Source organism: Acanthochromis polyacanthus, chromosome 11 (genome assembly GCF_021347895.1).
Source record: "Acanthochromis polyacanthus isolate Apoly-LR-REF ecotype Palm Island chromosome 11, KAUST_Apoly_ChrSc, whole genome shotgun sequence".
NCBI classification, from domain to species: domain Eukaryota; kingdom Metazoa; phylum Chordata; class Actinopteri; family Pomacentridae; genus Acanthochromis; species Acanthochromis polyacanthus.
This window is the reverse complement of record NC_067123.1, coordinates 40,273,977-40,290,389: the sequence shown is the minus strand read 5'-3', so window position 1 is coordinate 40,290,389 and position 16,413 is coordinate 40,273,977.

The window sequence follows — 16,413 nt, the reverse complement described above, 5'->3', positions numbered from 1 at the left end:
ACAACACAAAACACCACAAATGAGGCACAAAACAGCACAAACAAGACGTGTACATGAAAGATATTACACGAGGTTTGCGCAGTAAAAAATCACCTTAATGTGTCGATATTGTACCAAAGAGCGGGACACACTTTATTTAGTGCTGGTTGTAGTGTCTGACAGCAGGTTTGAAAGGTATGTTATATTTACAAAATGGTAGAAATGACACCATGATCAGTCAGAAAACTGTAAAAATGGAAAAAAGTATTGAATTGTGAACCTTTGGAATGATCCTTGAACTGCTCACGTGTGACGTGCTGTTCCACTCAAGAACCAAATCTGAGCTTAAAACTGTGATATTTAATCACTCAAATCTGGATGTCTCATTTATAAACAAAAACAACAATAAAGAAACTATTTGCACCCAATTCTGTAAAAAAAATAAAGAAATTCTGTGCTCTTTGGTGTAGGCAGAAGCCACTACGATTCTGCAACGATCACGTAAAATGTAGGAGCTTTCACCTGAACTGTAGGTAGGTTTACACTGAACAGGTAGGAGACGGCTACGGAAACCAATCAAATATCTGTAACTTGCAGAGCCACATTTTTCTGACTGATAACATTAGCACCTGAAATAATGCTGTGGATGCACAAAAGCCAAAGAAATTAAGCTTATTTATTGCCATTTATTTCACTGTAACTGTGTTGTCCTGCACACGAGACATTTCTTGGTTCTCTCTGCTTCCAGTCATGGTTGTTCTGTTTCCGTAGAGGTGCAGTCTTTTGCTAAGAATGTCCAAGGATTAATGCTCAGCAGCGTGGCGGTGTATCCACCACACTTAGCTTACTTCCGCTTGTGTTGGACATTAAAACACGTGGTCCCATATTCCTCTCCCGTTGGCTTCTTGTTGCTGCAATTAGCTGAAAGTGTTGGCCTTCTATAAAACAACAATAAAAGTTTTAGCTTCCATGTCATTACTTTTTCTTATATTTCAGGTTTTTGTTGCATCGTTTTGAAGTTTCTCGTTTGAACTGTATCCTGCAGAGTCATGCAGCGTTAGCGTTAGCGTAGCTTCGACTGAGGCTCGGGTTTGGCGGGAAACATTTCTGGGACTTTGTTGGTGTGTGTGTGAGTGTGTGTGTGTCTGTGTGTGTTCTTGTTGTGTTTCCAATCGGAGCCGATTATGGTAATAAGACCATCATGGGATTTGGAATATGGAGAGAGGATGCAGTAGCTGTGAGCTGAGCCGCCGGTTTCAGAGGGGATTTACGGGTCTGCACGCTTTCAGAGAAAAGGCAGGAGGTGTGTGTGTGTGTTACAGTGTGTGTGTGTTTTCTCTGGGCTTTCTCACCATCTCCCTACCACACTCAGAGTGCCTTCTGCTTTCCAGCGTTCATCATTTTGCCGTTCTCCCCTCCTTCACCCTCCACTTGAGATCACTCCTTCCTCCTCCTCTCATGCTCCCTCATTAGCCTTCATCTTCCTCCCTCCCTCCCCCCTCACCTTCCCAAACACCCTCTCCTCTTGCATCCTCCCCCTCCTCTCCACCACCCCTCTGGCTCCATCACTCCCCCTCTGCTTCGTCTGTCTGCTGCAGGATTTCAGCTGTGGTTTCAGAGAGCAGAGGGGAGAGCAGGGAGGAAGGGGGGAGGAAAGCCAACAGAGAGAGAGGAAGAGGAAGGGGCTGGTAGAGAGGAGGATTCGTTGGAAAAGCCCGGTGCCAGATGAGAGGCAGCGGGGGTAAAGTTTGGAGGGTTTTGCCCGTCGTTGCCAGATGTTTCAGATGCTCATTACCCATGAATGGAGACACACACACGAACAAACATCTGTGCAGCTCTCCTCACAGTGGCACACATTACGCCTGAATGCAGCAGCACAAACTGTACTGAATGTTCCTGTCCAGCAGATGTAAAGCATGGAGGGTGTTTCCAGGACGGGAAACTCCTTCTACAGGAGAGCAGCAGCTTCATTCAGCGTCTGAACAGGAGAAACGATAGAATTCAGCGTTCAGCATTCGGTTATTGTATTAATGTATGTAAGGTAGAAGGAAGTTCACTTCTGTGAACCCACAAGTCAAAAAGTGTGTCTGAAAGGTGTTATTGTTCCAAAAATGACACTTTGAATCAGCCAGAATCTGTAAAAGCTGAAGGACTCGTTGGGTTTTGAAGACATGATGAACGTTTTGAGCGAGCACAAAGACAATACAAAACGACAAATAATGGTGAAAACCGGACACACAATGAGACACGGAAGAAAAATGTAAAACAGGGTGATAGAAATGAGACAAGTCAACAAAAGGAGACAAAACAGTTCAGGAGGGACACGAAACAACACAAACAAGACAGAAAAACAACACAAAATTGCACAAAACGGCACACTAAAATTATATTGTCATCATATTGTGTCGTTTTGTGTCTCTGTTTGTGTCTTATTTGTGTCGCTTTGTGTTGGTTTTGAGCCTCATTTTCATTTTATTTCTAATTTGTGTCATTTTGAGTCTTGTTTGTCGGGTTTTCTGTCTTGTTTGTGTCGTTTTGTGTCTCTGTTTGTGTCTTATTTGTGTCGCTTTGTGTTGGTTTTGAGCCTCATTTTCATTTTATTTCTAATTTGTGTCATTTTGAGTCTTGTTTGTCGGGTTTTCTGTCTTGTTTGTGTCGTTTTGTCTCTCTCCTGGATAGTTTTGCCTCCCTTTTGTTGATTTCTCATTTATATCAGATTGTTTCACATTTTTCTTTTGTCTCTTTTTTTGTCTCCTTTTGTGTTGTTTTGTGTCTGGTTTTTATCACATTGTGCATCCTTTTTATGTCTTGTATTTGTTGTATTCTGTCTTGTATTTGTTGTTTTGTGTTGTTGTTTGTCATTTTGATTCTTGTTTGTGTCATTTTAAGTCTTGTATTTGTTTTTTGGTGTAATTTTGTGTCCCGTTTGTGCTGTTTTGTGTTGCTTTTGTGTGTTAGTAGGACTCGTAGTTAAAAGTGAGCAGGAAATCTGAGCTCATGTTCATCAGACCGACGTTGTTCAGTCGTTTAGTCAAATGTTTGTGGCAGAACGTTTGGTTATTTTGTGTTATTTTGACTCAGACGTGTTCGAGCTGAGAATTAAAAATCTGAATGAGGGTTTAAAAAAAAGCTTCTTTCCACTCGCATCTGTGCAAAACAGTTTTTAATGAGCAACCTTTCAGCCACAGACCTTCCTCCAGGCATGAAGCACCGACTGAATAAACAAATGCATGACGCACATTTAAAAACAACACGAGTTCAAAGAACAGGACATAAAACCTGACTAGAAGATAAATCCAAATGGAAGAAAAGACATGGAAGAGCTGGTTCATAAACACTTTATTTCCTTCTCTAATGACTCTGCAGTGTTTGTATGGCTTTCACAGTGGACATGTTGTGTGTAAAAGAGAGTTTTAGTGGAGCCGAAGAACAGATTTCATCACATTTTATTGGAAGCAGACCCTTCAAAGCTCCAAGCAGTTTGTGAACATTTCTACTGATTGTGGGTCCATTTTTTTCACTGCATCTCCATTCAAAAGCACAATCATGGCTAGAAGGAGAGGAAGTGCAAAAACGTCTTTGGTGCAGCTTGACATAAAACATTAAATAAAAGTAAGGAAAGGTGAATTTATTTAGAATCAGTGTGTCCAACCTTTTCTTTCAAGCACCAAGTGGTGATTCTGCACACTAGCGATAATTTACTATTTACGTTTTTCATTTATTTCCACGCTTGTCTCCACTTTACTTTGCCTGCAGTTCATCCTAGATGTCCTTGAACTCTTTAAGTCACAGAATGCTGAGCCATGGTTTCACATTTATGCTGAGGAGCACAGATTTTTCTTTCTTTTTTACGCACCTTTTTTGCAGAAAAATTTGGATTTTGAGCGTTTGACTGCATGTTACATGAGCAGTTAAAGGACCACTGGAAAGTAAAAAAATACAATCATTCTCTCTGTTTTTACAGTTTCTGGCTGATAAATTATGTTTTGGATGGTTTTTGAAGTTATAATGAATTTCAAAGCCACTGGTAGGTTTTAGGGTTCACTAACTTGCTGCTTTTCTGTTTCTTTCCCTTTCTTTATTACTGTGTATTGCCTACAAACCCTTAACCTATGTGGATCAGATTAAATCCGTAAAGCCGTCTGAATGCTGCATCCTGAGCCACCGGTTACCGTCTCTGCCTCATTTGACGCTTTGTCATCTGCTAAATGACAGTCCTGTCGTTAACAAAATGAAGCTGTTTTCATTTTGCAGCACTTTTACCACGTCGTTAGGCTTCAACTGTTCTCTTTCCTCCTGACTCCGTGCATCTGCTCTCCTCCCTTCTGACGTCCTCTCTGCATAAATCCTGTCTCTCCCATTTGCTTTCTAATGCGCCGCCCCAGCCTCCACATAATTGGACTCATTTAGGCTCTCCTCCTCCCTCCCATCGCTGTCTTCAGAGATTTCGTATTTCTGTGCTCTGAAATAATCTGCATGTCGACAATTGGGAGCATTTTAGCATGTAAATGATGCCTCTTTCTCACCCTGTGTGTTTGCGTCAGTAACTGCAGCTGAATCACCGTGTCAGGAGGTGTCTGTGAGGTTGTCGTTTCAGAGCCATTAGCCGGCCGCTAACAGGGTGATTGAAAGGGAGATGAAGGAGCTTCAATAGGCCTCCTGTCCTCAGATGAACCGCTGCCTCCCTCTTTGTCGCTCTTCAGATGTCAAACTGGGTCACTCCGGCTAAACGCTTCAGGCATGATCGTCTTTTCAACAGCAACTTTTTAGCAGACAACTGAAAATGGGTGTTAGTCTTTACATGCAGGGGCTTGGTTTTAGAGTGTTTGCATCTAAACAATAGATGTACAAACACCTGTAAAGACCTTAAATCATGGCCGTCTTGGATTTCCAGTGACTCCCACAACTGCAAGTTTTCCATGATGGAAACCCATACATCTTTGTCACAACACAACAATCCTGCATTTTGGTTCTTTCATAGATTTATTGAAGGTCTTCTGGGATATTGGGCAATAATCTACGGACAGCAACTGAAGTTATCAGATTTCGTTGTGATTTATTTTGGCCACAATGACCAGAAGTGAGGTCTGAAACCCGAAGCACAGATTTGTTTTTTTGTTGCAGAAAAATTAGGATTTTGATCATTTTGGACATGCCTGCATGTTACATGAGTAGTTAAAGGATCACCTGAAAAAATTCCATGATTCTGTCAGTTTTTACGGTTTCTGGCTGATAAATGCTGTTATTTTGAATGTTACTTTTATAAGTTGACGTGAATTTCAAACCCACTGCTGGGTTTTTAGGATTCAGATTGTTGAACTAACTCGCTGCTTTTTTGACATCTTTCATTTATTTCCTTTGCTTTGGGTAAACACAGCCTACAGTTCATCCTAGATGTCCTTGAATTTTGTCAAGTGTCAGTCACACAACACTAAACCACGAGGAGCTCACATTTTTATGATTATTTTTTTTACAGACAGAAAAATGTTAAAAATTTGAACCTTTCTAACATAACTGCATGTGCAGTTAAATTCAAAAATGAAAAATCCAATGATTCTTTCTGGTTTCTGGCTGATAAATGACATCATTTTAGATGTTCCCAAATCATCTGCCAAGCATGGTGGTGGCGGTATTATGCTCTGAGGCTGTTTTGCTGCTTTGCTTTCAGTAAATGTAATGATGAAGAAGGAGCATTACCAACATGTTCTTCATCAGTCAGAAGATTGAATCTCAGATGATTTTCCAACCAAACAATGACTCCAAACACACATCAACACGTCTTCCCGAGGTTTGTCCGAACGTGGTTCTACCAGCACTTCAGCAAGCCGAACGTCTTCTCCCTGCTGTTTCATGCATGAATGAATTGAGGATTAGTTTCATAGTTTGTCGTTTGCGCCGTCACCATGCAGGCTGGGACAATCGGCTCCATTTTCACATTTATTTTTCTCTACGTTTTGTTTTGCTAATTGTGATTCTGCTTCTGAGTGGGCACATTTTATACCCCGAGGCGGTACAAATCTGAAACAAACACACATGTACGTGTCTCAGTGACATGTTTGTTCACTGCAGGAGCAGAATTCCAGATTAAGGAGAGTTGGTGTTCAGCTGCTGAATGTTACAGACTGTAGAAGCTCAGTGAACACAGGAAACTCTAAACTGTCACATTTTTACTGGCTGTGGAGCCATTTTTTACAGTAATATGAAGTCCTGCACCTTTATTGAAACGACACAGAAGTAGGAGCTCAGAAGTAGTTTCTTCTGTGCAGTAGAACAGTAAGAATGTCATAAATCATAGAAGAAAAATAGAAGATGAATTCCTGCGATTTCTTGCAGAAATTTAAAAAAACAAGGCACTCAGCATGTCCAGCATTGTTCCAAGTGTCAATTCTGATAAAAGGTGGCTATAAACTATCAATATTTTACTGCTTACTTTTTAAACTTTCTCCTTCTTGTCTCCTTTTGCAAACACTGCCTTCTGTTCAGCACAAAACTGTGTGCTGTGGGGCGTGATTGTGATCCTAGAAATCCACCGCTGAGGACCACGAATGTTTATTAAACTGTGAATAATTCCTACTTTTTGAAGAAAATTTTTACAGCGAATATCGCTGGATTTTGGTTGATTTTTTTTGTGTGAATGTTCTTAAGAAACATTTTTAATATTTCTTTTTTCCACCAAAAAATGTTCAAAAATTTCCCCAAAATGTTGAAAATGTGGACATCAGAAGTTTTACTGTGAAAATATATATTTTGTCCGCATTTTTAAACTTTAAAACGGAACAATTTGACCCACAGGACGACACGAGGGTGTTCCTCCTGTCTGACTGCTTTCCTTCCCTTCCATCTATCCACCTGTCCGTCCGTCCCTCCCTCCCTCCGTCCGTCCCTCCGTCCGTCCATCCCTCCCTCCGTCCGTCCCTCCGTCCGTCCATCCCTCCCTCCCTCCCTCCGTCCGTCCCTCCCTCCCTCCGTCCGTCCCTCCGTCCGTCCATCCCTCCCTCCCTCCCTCCCTCCCTCCCTCCCTCCCTCCCTCCCTCCGTCCGTCCGTCCGTCCCTCCGTCCGTCCGTCCCTCCCTCCCTCCCTCCCTCCCTCCCTCCCTCCGTCCGTCCGTCCGTCCCTCCGTCCGTCCGTCCATCCCTCCCTCCCTCCCTCCGTCCGTCCCTCCGTCCCTCCGTCCGTCCATCCCTCCCTCCCTCCCTCCCTCCCTCCCTCCCTCCGTCCGTCCGTCCCTCCGTCCGTCCGTCCTTCCGTCCTTCCGTTCGTTCATCCGTCCGTCTGTCCGTCCGTCCATCCATCCATCCATCCGTCCGTCCGTCCGTCCATCCATCCATCCATCCATCCGTCCATCCGTCCATCCGTCTGCTTTCTGCCTCCTCTCGGTGTTTTCATCATCTCTGTAAATGTGTCTGGGGCCTCCTGGACCCTCAGCAGCAAACATCAAGCAGCAGCCGTCTCCTTCCTCCTCCTCTCTCTATCTCCTGCCATCTTCCTCGTCTTCTGGAGCCGCATGAGGAAATGGCTTTTTAAAAAAACAGACATCCTATCTCCGTGAAGAGGTTGTCTGTTCTAAATGAACCCAGACTCGGGGGATTCGCCCAAATGAAACTGTTGATGTCATGCGTGAAGACTGGAAGTGAAGAATCGAAGGTCAACAAATTGGGTGAAACTCGGTCTGAAGCAGAAAAGATCATCTGGAGTCAGAATAAAGAGGTCAGGATGCAGTTTAGCGTGATGTCGAGGAGTTTTGAACCTCACTGCTTTTAGGAAACACAGAAAAGACGTTAATCTCCCAGGAATGATTCAAAACGATGCAGGACGTTCTGTAACAGCAGAACGACAGTGATGAGGATGAGCGTCCAGCAGGAAGAACTTCTGACCCGTCAGAAACTACATTTTGTGTCCTTCTGTAGACCGGCAATATTTAATTCTATTTCCTTCATCTTCCATGAGTGTCGTCGCCTAAAGGCCTGAAAACGGCAGAAACTGACCAAATCAGAGCTTGTTTTCTTCTTGAAATGTTTCAAATGTGTCACATGTGTTTGTTTTCCTTCCACTGCGCCGCTGAGTTCCCTCCGGCGTTCAGTTATTGACAAAAGGAAAAGATGGAAGGAATCATGAACCAAGAGTTAGGACGGTCCTGTCTGGAACCGCTGCTCTGTGGTTGGTTAGAAGCACAATCCATCCTTTGTCTGGGTTTTTTATGTTCATTATGATCATGTCTTTACAAATCCCATAATTATTTATTATGAAACAATCACATATTAATAAAAAATGACTGAATATCACTAAAATGTCAACTAAATGACGTCTGAATTTAACACCAAGCACCTTCTAATGAGCTAAACAAGAATAAAATGAGCTGATTCACAAATAGTTTGGATTGTGTTCTTTTATTAAGGTGAGATAATCAGGACAGAGATTTCTTTTTGGCAATATATCAAATTTTATATGGAAAATAACAAATTAAATCACTTTCCACTAAGTTCCCCATCATAAAAACGCCTCTCCGTAAAATGTTAATTCCAGATAGATAGATAGATTAAACCTTTATTAATCCCACAGTGGGGAGATTTACAGATCACATGACCTGCTCATTTTGTTTGTGTTCTTTTTGGTCATTTTCAGTCCGTTTTGTGGGCATTTTAGGTATTTCTGGGTTATTTTGTGCATTTTTGTGGTCAATTTCAGTTTGTTTGATGTAATTGTAGGTGTTTTGTGGTCATTTTGGAGTTGTTGTTTTTTTTTTTTGGAGTTTTCTGTGTGTCTCTCGTCATTTTGTGTCTTTAAATGATCATTTCTGCCTCAGTGGGTCTTTTAATTTTTTTTTGCGGTCATGTTGTGTCTTTTTGTGGATCTTTGTGCTCATTTTGTTTCTTTTCTGGTCATTTTCAGACTGTTTTGTGGTCATTTTTTGATCCTTTTGTGGCTGTTTTTAGTCTGTTTGTTGTAATTTAGGTGTTTTGTGGTCATTTTGTGTGTCTGTGGTCATTTCTCAACTTTTGGAGTCTATCCTAGTAGGGGAATGAATGTTTTTTTATTTTTAAGAGTGACATTAAAAAAAGCTGAATGTTGTAAAACTGTAAAAACTTTGACAAAAAGGCATTTATCTATAAAATAATGACATTTTTAGCAGATTTAAATACAGTAAAGGTGTAATTTTATGGTCAAACATTGTAAACGAATAAATAACTACTTGTAAAAATGCAGATATTTGACTCTGCACAGTTTCTTTTTTGTAAATTAAGATATAAATAATGTTTCCTCTTCCTTTATTTTGCTAACGATCATTTGCAAAATAATACGTTTTTACTCTGCATTTTTTTCCTCTCTCCAAATAACAAGAAATATCTGTAGAATAAGAATATTCTGATTTAAATACATTAAAATAGTGTAATTTAGCAGTCCAATACTACAACAGGTTTAAGAACCGTTCAGATGTGTTTTTCAATACTTAACATCTAAATTAATGCTTTTATTTTGTTGTTTGCTCGTGTTCCATAAACAAAGGTTGACAGGCAGCACAAAAACAGATTTGTATTTTATCTGAAAGGTTTTTGGTTTTACCTGGATGTTGAATAAGTAATCTATTATTATAATTATTATTCTACACAGCAACTCTCTCTGGAAGCATCCAGCTAGCTGTAAACCAGAGTTCTTCTTTAAACGACCTCCTTCTCCTTCTGTCTGTTTCCCCTCTGCTGTCGTCCTTCTGGTTCCTCAGCTGCAGCGTTTCTCCCTCTTTGTCACCTCTCAGATTGTCAGGAATCGGCTTGGATGCTGAATCTGGCAGCGGCCCCATCCCATCATCCCATCTGTTAGAGGGAAGGGAGCTGACAGGGAGATCTGTGGAGGGGAAGGCGTGCTTATTTGGGAGTGTCCTGGTGTCGGCTGTTGCTGCGGTAACGCTAACAATGTGTCAGAGTGTTAAAACCACTGGTGTGTGTGTGTGAGTGTGTGTGTCAGGTGTGTGTGTGAGTGTGTGTGTCAGGTGTGTGTCAGTCCTGCAGGAGGGCCTCAGTGTGAGTTTTATGGATTCATATCCTCTGTGCTGGAGAGTGTTTCATTTTAGCACCGAGAACAGTCACACGTGTGCAACAGTAGCTGGATTTCCATTACAATTTTTTGCAAAATAAAAGCAATATTTCTGCAATTTGCGCTTTGAACGTGTTTCCATTGAAGGTTGTTCTGGGCAGAAGCATCGTAACTCTCGTAAAATATCATCCCGCGAGATTTCACTGCAGGAAGACGGACGCCCAAAACCTGTTTCTATCTCCTTCTAACACTCTGCATTCCTCTGCTGTTTGCTGTCTAGTATGGCAGTGATGTTTTTCTCAAGAATAATGGCAAGAAAAGTCTCGGTCTCCTCTTCTGTCCACACGTACCGCGCCATGTTTACTCCGAGAGTAAGTTTAGTCTCACAGCTGTCTGAGGTGCAGTAAACATGCTTCTCTGTAGCCTGTTTGTGAGGCGTTTAGGGAACATCTGTAAATTGTAGTGCCAATATCAATAAGCAAGAGTTCAGTCAGTGAGAAGTTTTGAATACATTTCTTTTTTCATATTTAGCTTCTAAGAGATTCAGGTGAATATTATTATCCCCCGCCTCCACGAAGTGGAAAATGGGGATATAGGTTTGGCCTCCGTCCATCCGTCATGAAGGGGACAGCTTTTCTCGGAAACTATTACAGCTCGCATTACGAAATTTAGTGTGTAGCTTCACACCATGGACACCTTGATGAAGTTCGAAAATGAGACCTGTGCGATAATATTTAACAGAGTTATGGCCTTTATCACGATTTTGGATATAGACTCATAGACATCACATGTGGCGGGGGATATTGATGACCATGTCGTCTTGTTTGTTATTCTAATTGTGAGGCATATTTGTAGATTACCAAGAATGTATCACGGTATGAAAGTGAAAGCAGCACCCTGTTTATGTAAAAATGAAAGCGCAATAAAAGCATTTTGTCTCTAAATCAAATCATAATCTCTGTATGTAACTGTGATTCCAATCAAAGCAATCGTGTTCATCATTCCAGCCGTAATCGTGCATCTCTGGCCATTTGGGTGGAAATATTTCAGCTGTTTTTATGCGAGTGTTGCCACCAAACGAGCAACTAATTAATTTGACCGTTTAAATCAGCACCGCAAAGCTCTATAAGACGAGTGCAGATCTGAACACTATCCACAGCAAAAAAAACACTAATTTATGTTCTTTCCAGTATGAGAAAGGTTTCTCCAAAAAAAAAAAACAACTAATATTGCAAAATCAGTATTTTTCCAACATCATGGAGTGCTTTTGTTCCCATGCAGTTGTCAAAGGTGCATAAAAACATCTGCCAGAAACGGAGCGTGGACGTCACCCACGAGGGAATAAATATACCAGAGAAGGAGCTGTGAGTGCAGATCAGTTTTCCTCCATTCACCTTTATCTCTGGAAGGATCTGCTCTGGTTCTCTGCCTCAGACAGCTCTGCAGCACAGTGCTGCCACCCTCTGGTGTCTTCTCACCACTGCAGCTACACACGGACATTTAAATTCATCAAGAGGCCCATCCAGTGTGTGTTTTTAAAATTATATCAGATGTTTTAACAGTTGAGTGAATGAAAAAATGCTTGATTAAGCTGATATTTGATTTTTTTTCTCTTTCTGAAAAACTAATAAAGAAAAGACACAGCCTAAACCTCTCTGACATCAGGCCCGTAGTTTGATTTATTTCTCCTTTATTTTAAAGAAATATAAAGAATCTAACCCTGCAGCTGAAGCAGTTCCCCCTTCTGTTGCAGCTAAACTTGTTTATTTGTTTGAAAATAACGTGCCATTTTTCTACATTTTAGTGCAACCTGTTTGAATCTTTCTCGTTTCAAAGTAAAGAGACTCATCTCCAAAATAAATATTGTAATTCTTCAGACATGTTGATGTGTTTCAGAGCATTCTCAGGTTTTCTTTGACTTGTTTTAAGAAAATAAGCTTCCTAAGACTGAGCAGCTGAAGTCCATGCATGGTGGATTAAAACGGTCTTCTGCAGCGCATCATGAATAAAGCAGCACTGTTTGGAGTGTAAATTTAAATGGATCCTTCTTCTGTGTTTCTAGAAGAATCGACTCGTCAAACTGCTGCTGCTGCTGGAAGATTCTGACAAAAAAACTTGAAGTGATGGAAAAAGAATAAAACCTGAAGGAATAAATCAGTAAATTACCATATTTATTATATAGAAACATTCATATCAACACCCTTTGAACAGTTCTCTGTAAAGTGTTCTGTGTGGCTCACCTGCAACAGAGAAACTTTAAAATGAATCCTTTATTTTAGTTTATTCTTTACCAGTGGAGAACTTTAGCTTCCTGATATATGAGTTAATATCAGAGTGGTTAAACACACAGAATCTATTCCCTCCATCCCAAACACCATGTTTTGGTTTATATATTTACTAACCATGTTTCAGCATCAGTGCTAATATGAATATTTATTACCAGTGTGAGCAACCAGAAAAACATCCACCTCTCTCTCTCTCTCTCTCTCTCTCTCTCTCTCTCTCTCTCTCTCTCTCTCTCTCTCTCTCTCTCTCTATATATAATATATATATATATATATATATATATATGAATTATTTTCTGTCTATATATATTTCTATATCTATATATTCTATCTCTATATATTTCTATTTCTATCTATATATTTCTATATCTCTCTCTATATATTTTTCTATATCTCTTTATATATTTATATCTATATATTTTTATCTCTCTCTATAAATATTTCTATTTCTGTCTCTCTCTATATATAATTATTTCTATATCTCTTTATATATTTCTATCTCTATCTGTATTTGATCTCTCTATATCTGTTTCTATGTCTCTCTCTATATTTATATATATTTCTATTTTTATGTGTGTATTGCTATCTCACCCTTTTTATATTTATAGCTCTAGCACTCTATATTTTTCTGTTATCTCTTTCTGTCTATTTCTATATCTCTGTCTATATTTCTGTCTCTCTGTCTATATTTCTGTCTATCTCTCTGTCATATTTCTCTGTCTCTGTCTATCTCTATCTATATTTCTATCTCTCTATATATATTTTTGTCTGTCTCTGTCTATATTTCTGTCTATATTTCTATCTCTCTGTCTATATTTCTGTCTATCTGTCTATATCTCTGTCTATCTCTGTCTATATTTCTATCTCTATATATATTTCTGTCTGTCTCTGTCTATATTTCTGTCTATATTTCTATCTCTCTGTCTATATTTCTGTCTATCTCTGTCTATATCTCTGTCTATCTCTGTCTATATTTCTATCTCTCTATATATATTTCTGTCTGTCTCTGTCTATATTTCTATTTATATTTCTATCTCTCTGTCTATATTTCTGTCTATCTCTCTGTCTATATCTCTGTCTATCTCTGTCTATATTTCTATCTCTCTATATATATTTCTGTATATTTCTATCTCTGTCTATCTCTCTGTCTATATTTCTGTCTATATTTGTCTATCTCTCTGTCTATATTTCTGTCTATCTCTGTCTATATTTCTGTCTATTTCTGTCTATCTCTCTCTATATTTGGTGGTGTAATATTGGTGTAAGTGGCTAATATTTTGCATCTCTGAGATAAATCTGAACAGATTCTACACTGTATTACTTCCAGCCTCGCTCTTCTTGTCAGATCCAGAGTTCTTCCAGAAACGTGTGCCACACTGATTAAACATCTGAATAGAAAGTGGCAGCCCGGGGCTTGGGATGGGCCTGTTTTAAACTTTATTCTGCAGTCCGTTAGCCGACGTTCCACAGAGGAGACAGCAGCAGCACATGCAGAAAGACGCCCTGGTGAAACAGGAATGTGCTTCAGAGAAAAGGAAGAATCCCAGGAATGAATTAATAATAGAAAGCTCTGGGAGCTCAGAGAACCTTTTCTAAAAATTAGATCCTAAATCCAAGTGTACCGTATGTGTGTACTGTAACTGTAAAACTCTCATACGACCAAAAATACACCAGGATGACGTCTGGTGATTGTCATATTTTCACTCTAGTTATCATATCTGCATTTTATTTCCATGTCCAAGCTTCTGTTTATATCTTTAGGTGAAAATATGCAAAGATATTGCATAGATTCTCAACATGAGGCCCGTGGACCAAAAGTGGTCCTCCAGAGGTCCAACATGAGGCCCGTGGTCCAAAAGTGGTCCTCCAGAGGGTCCAACATGAGACCCGTGGACCAAAAGTGGTCCTCCAGAGGGTCCAACAGTGAGGCCCGTGGACCAAAAGTGGTCCTCCAGAGGGTCCAACATGAGGCCCGTGGACCAAAAGCGGTCCTCCAGAGGGTCCAACATGAGGCCCGTGGTCCAAAAGCGGTCCTCCAGAGGGTCCAACATGAGGCCCGTGGACCAAAAGTGGTCCTCCAGAGGGTCCAACATGAGGCCCGTGGACCAAAAGTGGTCCTCCAGAGGGTCCAACATGAGGCCCGTGGACCAAAAGTGGTCCTCCAGAGGGTCCAACATGAGGCCCGTGGACCAAAAGCGGTCCTCCAGAGGGTCCAACATGAGGCCCGTGGTCCAAAATGGTCCTCCAGAGGGTCCAACATGAGGCCCGTGGACCAAAAGTGGTCCTCCAGAGGTCCAACATGAGGCCCGTGGACCAAAAGTGGTTCCTCCAGAGGGTCCAACATGAGGCCCGTGGACCAAAGTGGTCCTCCAGAGGGTCAACATGAGGCCCGTGGACCAAAGTGGTCCTCCAGAGGGTCCAACATGAGGCCGTGGTCCAAAAGTGGTCCTCCAGAGGGTCCAATCCGGCCCTCAAAGTGGAAAAATTCCAGAGAAGACATTAACTGCAGATTGTAAATTAGTAAAAACTATAAATTTAAAATCATTTCTGGACCATGACAAGTTGTTTGGATCAGAAAGTAAAATATTTAGATTGTTCTTTGTTCTTTTGTACTTTGTGTCTCATTTTTATAATATTTTTCTCTTTTTGTTGTTTTGTGTTTTGTCTTATTTTTGTCATCGTGTGTTTTGCTTTATTTGTATTTTTGTGGCGTCGTTTTGTGTTTTTTTGTCTCGGCTTACGTTGTTTGTCTACTTTTTTGTCATTTTGTTTCTCACTTTTGTCATATTTTTGTCTTGGTTTGTCGTTTGTCCATTTTTTTGTCACTTTTTTAACTTTTTTGTCTAATTTTTTGCTTCTTTATTGTTTTGTTTCGTGTCACTTCATCTTCTCATTTTTTTTCTCACTTTTGTCATTTTGTATTTTTCTTCATGTGTTTTGGGTATTGTTTTGCTATTTTGTGGGGGTTTTTTGTCTCTCTTATGTCGTCTGTCCATTTTTTTGTCGCCTTTGTAACTTTTTTGTCTAATCTTTAGTCTCTTTTTAAATTTTGTTGTCATTTGTCTCATATTTTGTCATTTTGTGTCTCATTTTTGGAATACTTTGTCCTGTTTTAGGTGGGGGTTTTTTCTCTTTTTTGTCATTTTTTATCATAAAGTAAAATACTCTATTGTTCAGTCCAGATACCTGGATTAAAATTCAGAGTTGTGGCTTTTATAGGTTGTGATTTAACTATCCAGATCACTGGATCAGATTGGGCTGAATGTGACCCCGGACCTAAAACGTTTGACACTTGTGATTTAAGTGAAGCTTCCAGCGTAGATGCGGTTTGTGAGTCCGTGTACGTAGACTGCTGCTGCACCAGGAAGCCTCCACGTGTGAATGTGTAAAAGTTCATTAATGCAGAACAGTGCAGTGCAAAAAACATTAAAGCAAGTCAGCAAACTCGGCAGCGTCCGAAATGGATAACCAAATTACACCCACGGTCGATAACATGGAATCAGATTAGGCTTTGGAAGCAACCTTGAAAAAACCCTCAGAGGAGTTTCTTTTTTCCCCTCCTTGGCAGATAACCACTCTTCTCTTGATCTCATAATCGCCGCCTGATTAATCTCAGATATGAGCAGGTCAACAGGATGCTAATGGAGATGATAGCTTTGTTTACCAGAGGCCCGCAGACGGTAATGGGGTGTGTGAGGTTTTATTTTAAATCACGCTGCTGCTGCTTGCAGGATGAAGTGTGAGTGCTGCTAATGTGCGTGAAACTGAACACAACTTCTGGACCAATGATTGAGATAATTATCCTCCCTCCTCACAGCATGAAGGTTCCACTTCGGGTGTCTTGTTGGAAGTCTGAGGGTACTCATGCTGGAAAAATGTCACAGCTCCAAGTTCGCTGTCAAATTATATGTTTTCGTTCCTTCACTGTCATTGGAATTTCCATTAAATTCAGATTAAAAATAGTTTTTGCTAGAATGTCAGTATACACAGACATTAAAACCAGTGATGGGGTGAAGGGAATAATCTGACTGTCTCACTACAGCAGCACTCATCAGTGGCTGGGATCTATCAGGTGACCGTCAGTTGTTGAAGTTGATGTGTTGGAAGCAGGAAAAAGGT